Source organism: Salmo salar, chromosome ssa23 (genome assembly GCF_905237065.1).
Source record: "Salmo salar chromosome ssa23, Ssal_v3.1, whole genome shotgun sequence".
NCBI lineage: Eukaryota > Metazoa > Chordata > Actinopteri > Salmoniformes > Salmonidae > Salmo > Salmo salar.
In genome coordinates, this window is record NC_059464.1 from 37,787,902 (window position 1) to 37,796,583 (window position 8,682).

Here is an 8,682-nt window from a genome sequence, read left to right on the forward strand (position 1 = left end):
GGGAAGCATAGAAATAGAACAGATCTACTGCTTAGACTTGCTTTCAATGGGAATAAAATACGTTTAACTCACATTTCTATGTGAATTTGGTTGGGTCGCCCCAAAAGTTACATATTGTAGCCTTTAACAATTGTTATGGTTTTGCATAGTTCTGCGTGTTGTAGCCTGACAATACAGCTAAAACAGTTCATACTGTGATGGGGCCTGGAGTGGAAAGAGGTGGCCATGCATAAGAAATAACTCGATACACTCCTAACGAAGTCTGCCCTGCTGTTGCCACGGTTACATCAGTGTCACAAGCTGAGCACTACATGTCCAACCTCACTGAGCGCTTGTGATAGTGAGGCCCTTCAGATATGCAGCACTCAAACCCTAGCTGAGATTCCCTATGGCTAGTTTTGCAGCATGTTTGTGTAAACTGTGGAATAATATCTAGTACACTTGGAAGACAGGAGCTGAGTAAGAAATACAGTGCTTTTTTTTCTGTGTCGTGCCAACATCCATACCAACATCACTGATAGCATTAGTGCTGTCACGACATGTGGGCTGTGCGAATCGAATCAAACTTTGTCACATGCGCAGAATACAACAAGTGTAGACCTTACCGTACAAGCCCTTAACCAACAGTGCAGTTCAAGAAGAGTTAAGAAAATATTTACCAAATAAACTAAAGGAAAAAATGATAAAACGTAACACAATAACGAGGCTATACACCGGGGGTACCAGTACAGAGTCAGTGTGCGGTGGTACAGGTTAAAGTTCATTTGTACGTGTAGGTAGGGGTGAAGGACTATGTATAGATAATAAACAGCGAGTAGCAGCAGTATACAAAACAAATGGAGGTGGGGGGGTCAATGTAGTAGTCTGGTGACCATTTGATTAATTGTTCAGCAGTCTTATGACTTGGAGGTAGAAGCTGTTAAGGAGCCTTTTGGTCCTAGACTTGGCGTTCCAGTAACTTAACTCTCGACCCGCTCCACTACAGCCCTGTTGATGTTAGTTGGGGCCTGTTCGGCCCGCCTTTTCCTGTAGTCCACAATCCGCTCCTTTGTCTTGCTCGCATTGAGGGAGAGGTTGTTGTCCAGGCACCACACTGCCAGTTCTCTGACCTTGCTAACTTCATTATCTTAATGTTGATTAGGCTTGTCTCATCCCCTTTTGGTACTGATAGTAGTCTACCACATTAAGGCTGACATTTGTAAAAACACGTAATGCTAGGTTACATCAAATAAGGACGTGCTAACACAAATTAAATAGTAGGCTACCTCTATAGCCAAATGGTGTGTGTGTGTGTGTGTGCCTGCCTGCCTGCGTGCACCTATTTATTTTTGTGGGTGGGTACTCTGCAATGTCAGAGATGATCAGATGGCTCTAATGTTCTGATGAAAAATTTTGTGGTATCGGGACACGAGGATCATTAGGTATTACTATTACAATTCTCAAACATTTGAATATATTTATAACCCATAGCGCAGGAGCCCTGCACAGAATCTGATTATTAAATGACAAGTTTTGAGTGAAATAACATCTTTCCTTCATGGAAACAGACTTTGTTGTACTGCACCAAATTACATTGTGACACTGCAGCCACTAGATGGGGTTCTACCTCTGTGACCATGAGTTTGATGTTCCCATAATGTGGGCTGGAACAATAATTGTGCGTTACCTCAGTGAAATTATGAAACAATATGTTATGTTTATTAAATCCAATTAATTCTGGCCTTCGATGAGGAAGCTAAAGTAAATGCCTAAACATAGCTTACAAAATATGCTTTTTGCAAGCTGTTTCATTTCAAAGACATAGCAGCCCACACCCCAACCTATCCTATATGCAACGCCTATCTATTGTTTCAGGTAAACAAACATTGTTGGCTATAAAAATAGTCACACTATATACAGTATCGGTCAAAAGTTTGGATACACCTACTCATTCCAGGGTTTTTCTTTATTTTTTACTATTAACTACATTGTAGAAAAATAGTGAAGACTTCACAACTCTGAAATAACACATATGGAATCATGTAACCAAAAAAGTGTTAAACAATTCAAAATATATTTTATATTTGAGATTCTTCAAAGTAGCCAACCTTTGTCTTGATGACAGCTTTGCACACAGCTTTGGAATTCTCTCAACCAGCTTCATGAGGAATTATTTTCCAACAGTCTTGAAGGAGTTCCCAAATACGCTGAGCACTTGTTGGCTGCTTTTCCTTACCTCTGCGGTCCAACTCATCCCAAACCATCTCAATTGGGTTGAGGTCGGGTGATTGTGGAGGACAGGTCATGGGGCGGCAGGTAGCCTAGTGGTTAGAGCATTGGGCCAGTAACTGAAAGGATGCAAGATCAAATCCCCGAGCTGACAAGGTCAAAATCTGTCGTTCTTCCCCTGAACTGTTCCTAGGTCGTCATTGAAAATAAGAATTTATTCTTAACTGACTTGCCTAGTTAAGTAAAAAAAATCTGATGCAGCACTCCATCACTCTCCTTGGTCAAATTGCCCTTATACAGCCTGGAGGTCTGTTGGGTCATTTCCTGTTAAAAAACAAATGATAGTCCCACTAACCGCAAACCAGATGGGATGGCGTATCACTGCAGAATGCTGTGGTAGCCATGCTGGTTAAGTGTGCCTTGAATTCTAAATAAATCACAGACAGTGTCACCAGCAAAGCACCATCTCGTCTCCTCCTCCATAGTGTAAACCACACATGCGGAGATCATCCGTTCACCTCATCTGCGACTCACCGGTTGGAACCAAAAATCTCAAATTTGGTCTCATCAGACCAACGGACAGATTTACACCGGTCTAATAATCATTGCTCGTGTTTCTGGAGATAAACGTAACAAGTATTTAAAGAGCAGCAGTAAAATAACAATGGCGAGACTATATACAGAGGGGTACCGATACAGAGTCAATGTGCGGGGACGCCGGTTAGTTGAGATAGGATGTACATGTTGGTTGAGTTATTAAAGTGGCTATGCATAGATGACAACAGAGAGTAGCAGTGGCGTAAAGAGGGGGGCAATACAAATAGTCTGTGTAGCCATTTGACTAGATATTCAGGAGTCTTATGGCTTGGGGGTAGAAGCTGTTTAGAAGCCTCTTGGACCTAGACTTGGCGCTCCAGTACCACTTGCCAAGCGGGAGCAGAGAGAAGTCTATGACTAGGGTGGCTGGAGTCTGACAATTTTTAGGGCCTTCCTCTGACACTGCCTGGTATAGAGGTCCTGGATGGCAGGAAGCTTGGCCCTGGTGATGTATTGGGCCGTACGCACTACCCTCTGTAGTGCCTTGCAGTCGGAGGCCGAGCAGTTGCCATATCAGGCAGTGATGCAACCAGTCAGGTTGCTCTCGATGGTGCAGCTGTAGAACCTTTTGAGGATCCATGCCAAATCTTTTCAGTCTCCTGAGGAGGAATAGGTTTTGTCATGCCCTCTTCACGACTGTCTTGGTGTGCTTGGACCATGTTAGTTTGTTGGTGATGTGGACACCAAGAAACTTGAAGCTCTCAACCTGCTCCACTGCAGCCATGTCGATGAGAATGGGAGCGTGCTCGGTCCTCTTTTTCCTGTAGTCATCTGACCTCCTCTCTATAGGCTGTCTTGTCGGGGATCAGGCCTACCACTGTTGTGTCATCTGCACATGTAATTATGGTGTTGGAGTCGTGCCTGGCCGTGCAGTCATGAGTGAACAGGGAGTACAGGAGGGGACTGAGCACACACCCGAGGGGCCCCTGTGTTGAGGATCAGCGTGGCGGATGTGTTGTTACCTACCCTTACCACCTGGGGGCGGCCCGTCAGGAGGTCCAGGATCCAGTTGCAGAGGGAGGTGTTTAGTCCCAGGGTCCATAGCTTATTGATGAGCTTTGAGGGCACTATGTTGTTGAATGCTGATCTATAGTCTATGAATAGCATTCTCACATAGGTGTATCTGTGGATCTGTTGGGGCGGTATGCAAATTGGAGTGGGTCAAGGGTTTCTGGGATGATGGTGTTGCTGTGAGCCATGACCAGCCTTTCAAAGCACTTCATGGCTACAGACATGAGTGCTACGGGTCAGTTAGGCAGGTTATCTTAGTGTTCTTGTGCACAGGCACTATGGTGGTCTGCTTAAAACATGTTGGTATTATAGACTCGGACAGGGAGAGGTTGAAAATGTCAGTGAAGACACTTTCCAGTTGGTCAGCGCATGCTCTCAGTACACGTCCTGATAATCCGTCTGGCCTTGTGAATGTTGACCTGTTTAAAGGTCTTACATCGGCTGCTGAGAGCGTGATCACACTGTCTTTCGGAACAGCTGGTGCTCTCATGCATGTTTCAGTGTTATTTGCCTCGAAGCAAGCATAGAAGGAGTTTAGCTCGTCTTGTAGGCTCGTGTCACTGGGCAGCTCTCGGCTGTGCTTCCCTTTTTATTTTTATTTTATTTTTTATTTATTTCACCTTTATTTAACCAAGTAGGCAAGTTGAGAACAAGTTCTCATTTACAATTGCGACCTGGCCAAGATAAAGCAAAGCAGTTCGACAACATACAACAACACAGAGTTACACATGGAGTAAAACAAATATACAGTCAATAATACAGTAGAAAAATAAGTCTATGTACAATGTGAGCAAATGAGGTGAGATAAGGGAGGTAAAGGGAAAAAAAAAGTCCATGGTGGCAAAGTAAATACAATATAGCAAGTAAAACACTGGAATGGTAGATTTGTAGTAGAAGAAAGTGCAAAGTAGAAATAGAAATAAATGGGGTGAAAAGGAGCAAAATAAATAAATAAACACAGTAGGGGAAGAGGTAGTTGTTTGGGCTAAATTATAGATGGGCTATGTACAGGTGCAGTGATCTGTGAGCTGCTCTGACAGCTGGTGCTTAAAGCTAGTGAGGGAGATAAGTGTTTCCAGTTTCAGAGATTTTTGTAGTTCGTTCCAGTCATTGGCAGCAGAGAACTGGAAAGAGAGACGGCCAAAGGAGGAATTGGCTTTGGGGGTGACCAGAGAGATATACCTGCTGGAGCGCGTACTACAGGTGGGTGCTGCTATGGTGAGCGGAGATAAGGGGGGACTTTACCTAGCAGGGTCTTGTAGATGACCTGGAGCCAGTGGGTTTGGTGACGATTATGAAGCGAAGGCCAACCAACGAGAGCGTACAGGTCGCAGTGGTGGGTAGTATATGGGGCTTTGGTGACAAAACGGAAGGCACTGTGATAGACTGCATCCAGTTTGTTGAGTAGGGTATTGGAGGCTATTTTGTAAATGACATCGCCAAAGTCGAGGATCGGTAGGATGGTCAGTTTTACGAGGGTATGTTTGGCAGCATGAGTGAAGGATGCTTTGTTGTGAAATAGGAAGCCAATTCTTGATTTAACTTTGGATTGGAGATGTTTGATGTGAGTCTGGAAGGAGAGTTTACAGTCTAACCAGACACCTAGGTATTTGTAGTTGTCCACATCAGTCAGAAACGTCCAGAGTAGTGATGCAGGACAGGCGGGCAGGTGCAGGCAGCGATCGGTTGAAGAGCATGCATTTAGTTTTACTTGTATTTAGGAGCAGTTGGAGGCCACGGAAGGAGAGTTGTATGGCATTGAAGCTCGTCTGGAGGGTTGTTAACACAGTGTCCAAAGAAGGGCCAGAAGTATACAGAATGGTGTCGTCTGCGTAGAGGTGGATCAGAGACTCACCAGCAGCAAGAGCGACATCATTGATGTATACAGAGAAAAGAGTTGGCCCAAGAATTGAACCCTGTGGCACCCCCATAGAGACTGCCAGAGGTCCAGACAACAGGCCCTCCGATTTGACACACTGAACTCTATCAGAGAAGTAGTTGGTGAACCAGGCGATGCAATCATTAGAGAAACCAAGGCTATTGAGCCTGCCGATGAGGATGTGGTGATTGACAGAGTCGAAAGCTTTGGCCAGGTCAATGAAAACGGCAGCACAGTATTGTTTCTTATCGATGGCGGTTACGATATCGTTTAGGACCTTGAGTGTGGCTGAGGTGCACCCATGACCAGCTCTGAAACCAGATTGCATAGCGGAGAAGGTGCGGTGGGATTCGAAATGGTCGGTAATCTGTTTGTTGACTTGGCTTTCGAAGACCTTAGCAAGGCAGGGTAGGATGGATATAGGTCTATAGCAATTTGGGTCAAGAGTGTCCCCTCCTTTGAAGAGGGGGATGACAGCAGCTGCTTTCCAATCTATGGGAATCTCAGACGACACGAAAGAGAGGTTGAACAGGCTAGTAATAGGGGTTGCAATAATTTCTGCAGATAATTTTAGAAAGAAAGGGTCCAGATTGTCTAGCCCGGCTGATTTGTAGGGGTCCAGATTTTGCAGCTCTTTCAGAACATCAGCTGAATGGATTTGGGAGAAGGAGAAATTGGGAAGGCTTGGGCGAGTAGCTGTGGGGGGTGCAGTGCTGTTGACTGCAGTAGGGGTAGCCAGGTGGAAAGCATGGCCAGCCATAGAAAAATGCTTATTGAAATTCTCAATTATAGTGGGTTTATCGGTGGTGACAAAGTTTCCTATCCTCAGTGCAGTGGGCAGTTGGGAGGAGTTGTTCTTATTCTCTTTGGACTTTACAATGTCCCAGAACTTTTTTGAATTTGTGTTGCAGGAAGCAAATTTCTGCTTGAAAAAGCTAGCCTTAGCTTTTCTAACTGCCTGTGTATATTGGTTTCTAACTTCCCTGAAAAGTTGCATGTCACGGGGGCTGTTTGATGCTAATGCAGAACGCCATAGGAGGTTTTTGTGTTGGTTAAGGGCAGTCAGGTCTGGGGAGAACCAAGGGCTATATCTGGTTCTACATTTCTTGAATGGGGCATGCTTATTTAAGATGGTGAGGAAGGCATTTAAAAAAAAAAAACAGGCATCCTCTACTGATGGGATGAGGTCAATATCCTTCCAGGATACCAGGGCCAGGTCGATTAGGAAGGCTTGCTCGCTGAAATGTTTCAGGGAGCGTTTGACAGTGATGAGTGGAGGTCGTTTGACCGTAGACTCATTACGGATGCAGGCAATGAGGCAGTGATCGCTGAGATCTTGGTTGAAAACAGCAGAGGTGTATTTAGAGGGCAAATTGGTTAGGATGATATCTATGAGGGTGCCAGTGTTTACGGCTTTGGGGTGGGACCTGGTGGGTTCATTAATAATTTGTGTGAGATTGAGGGCGTCAAGCTTGGATTGTAGGATGGCTGGGGTGTTAAGCATGTCCCAGTTTAGGTCACTTAGTAGCACGAGCTCTGAAGATAGATGGGGGGCAATCAGTTCACATATGGTGTCCAGAGCACAGCTGGGGGCCGAGGGTGGTCTATAGCAGGCGGCAACGGTGAGAGACTTGTTTTTAGAGAGATGGATTTTTAAAAGTAGAAGTTCAAATTCTTTGGGTACAGACCTGGATAGTAGGACAGAACATTGCAGGCTATCTCTGCAGTAGATTGCAACACTGCCCCCTTTGGCCGTTCTATCTTGTCTGAAAACGTTGTAGTTAGGGATGAAGATTTCAGAGTTTTTAGTGGACTTCCTAAGCCAGGATTCAGACACGGCTAGGACATCCGGGTTGGCAGAGTGTGCTAAATCAGTGAATAAAACAAACTTAGGGAGGAGGCTTCTAATGTTAACATGCATGAAACCAAGGCTATTACGGTTACAGAAGTCATCAAAAGAGAGGGCCTGGGGAGTAGGAGTGGAGCTAGGCACAGCAGGGCCTGGATTCACCTCTACATCACCAGAGGAACAGAGAAGTATAAGGGTACGGCTAAAAGCTATAAGAATTGGTCGTCTGTGACGTCTGGAATTGAGAGAAAAAGGAGCAGGTTTCTGGGGGCGATAAAATAGCTTCATGGTATAATGTACAGACAAAGCTATGGTAGGATGTGAGTACAGTGGAGGTAAACCTAGGCATTTAGTGATGATGAGAGAGATATTGTCTCTAGAAACATCATTGAAACCAGAAGATGTCATAGCATGTGTGGGTGGAGGAACTGAAAGGTTGGATAAGGTATAATGAGCAGGGCTAGAGGCTCTACAGTGAAATAAGCCAATAAACACTAACCAGAACAGCAATGGACAAGGCATATTGACATTTAAGGAGAGGCATGCTTAGCCGAGTGATCAAAGGGTCCAGTGAGAGTTAGATAGCTAGCCGAGCCATAGGTAGCAGCTGGTAGAAGATGGAGGAGGACTGTTTTTAGCCACCTCGTGCGATTCCGTCTGTAGATTAGTGGGGTTCCGTGTGGTAGGGGGGGCCAGTCCAATTGGCAAAATAGTTAGTTATAGTGGCCCAAGAAAATTGTCCAATAGACCTATTCAGATAGCAGCCGATATGACAGCTAACGATTAGCGGGCCGCAGATGGGCATTCGGGTTACGTCGCGACTGAGGGGCCAGTTGGATAACTCCCTCAGGCAGATAACGTCGGTGGTCCAGTCGTGAAGGCCCGATGGGGCTCCGCATCGGCAGTAAAACGGGTCCGGATAGGTGATTGTAGCCCAGGAGAGGCTGATGGAACTCTTCAGCTGGCTAGCTCCGGAATAATTTATGTTAACTCCGGGACCAACGTTGCCAATAGTCACTCAGGTAGCAGCTAGCTAGCTGCAAGATCCAGGTGTAAACGTCCAGAGCCTGCGGTAGAAATCCGGGGATATGGAGAGAGAATAGGTCCGGTAAGCTCTGGTCTGAGTCGCGCTGTACAA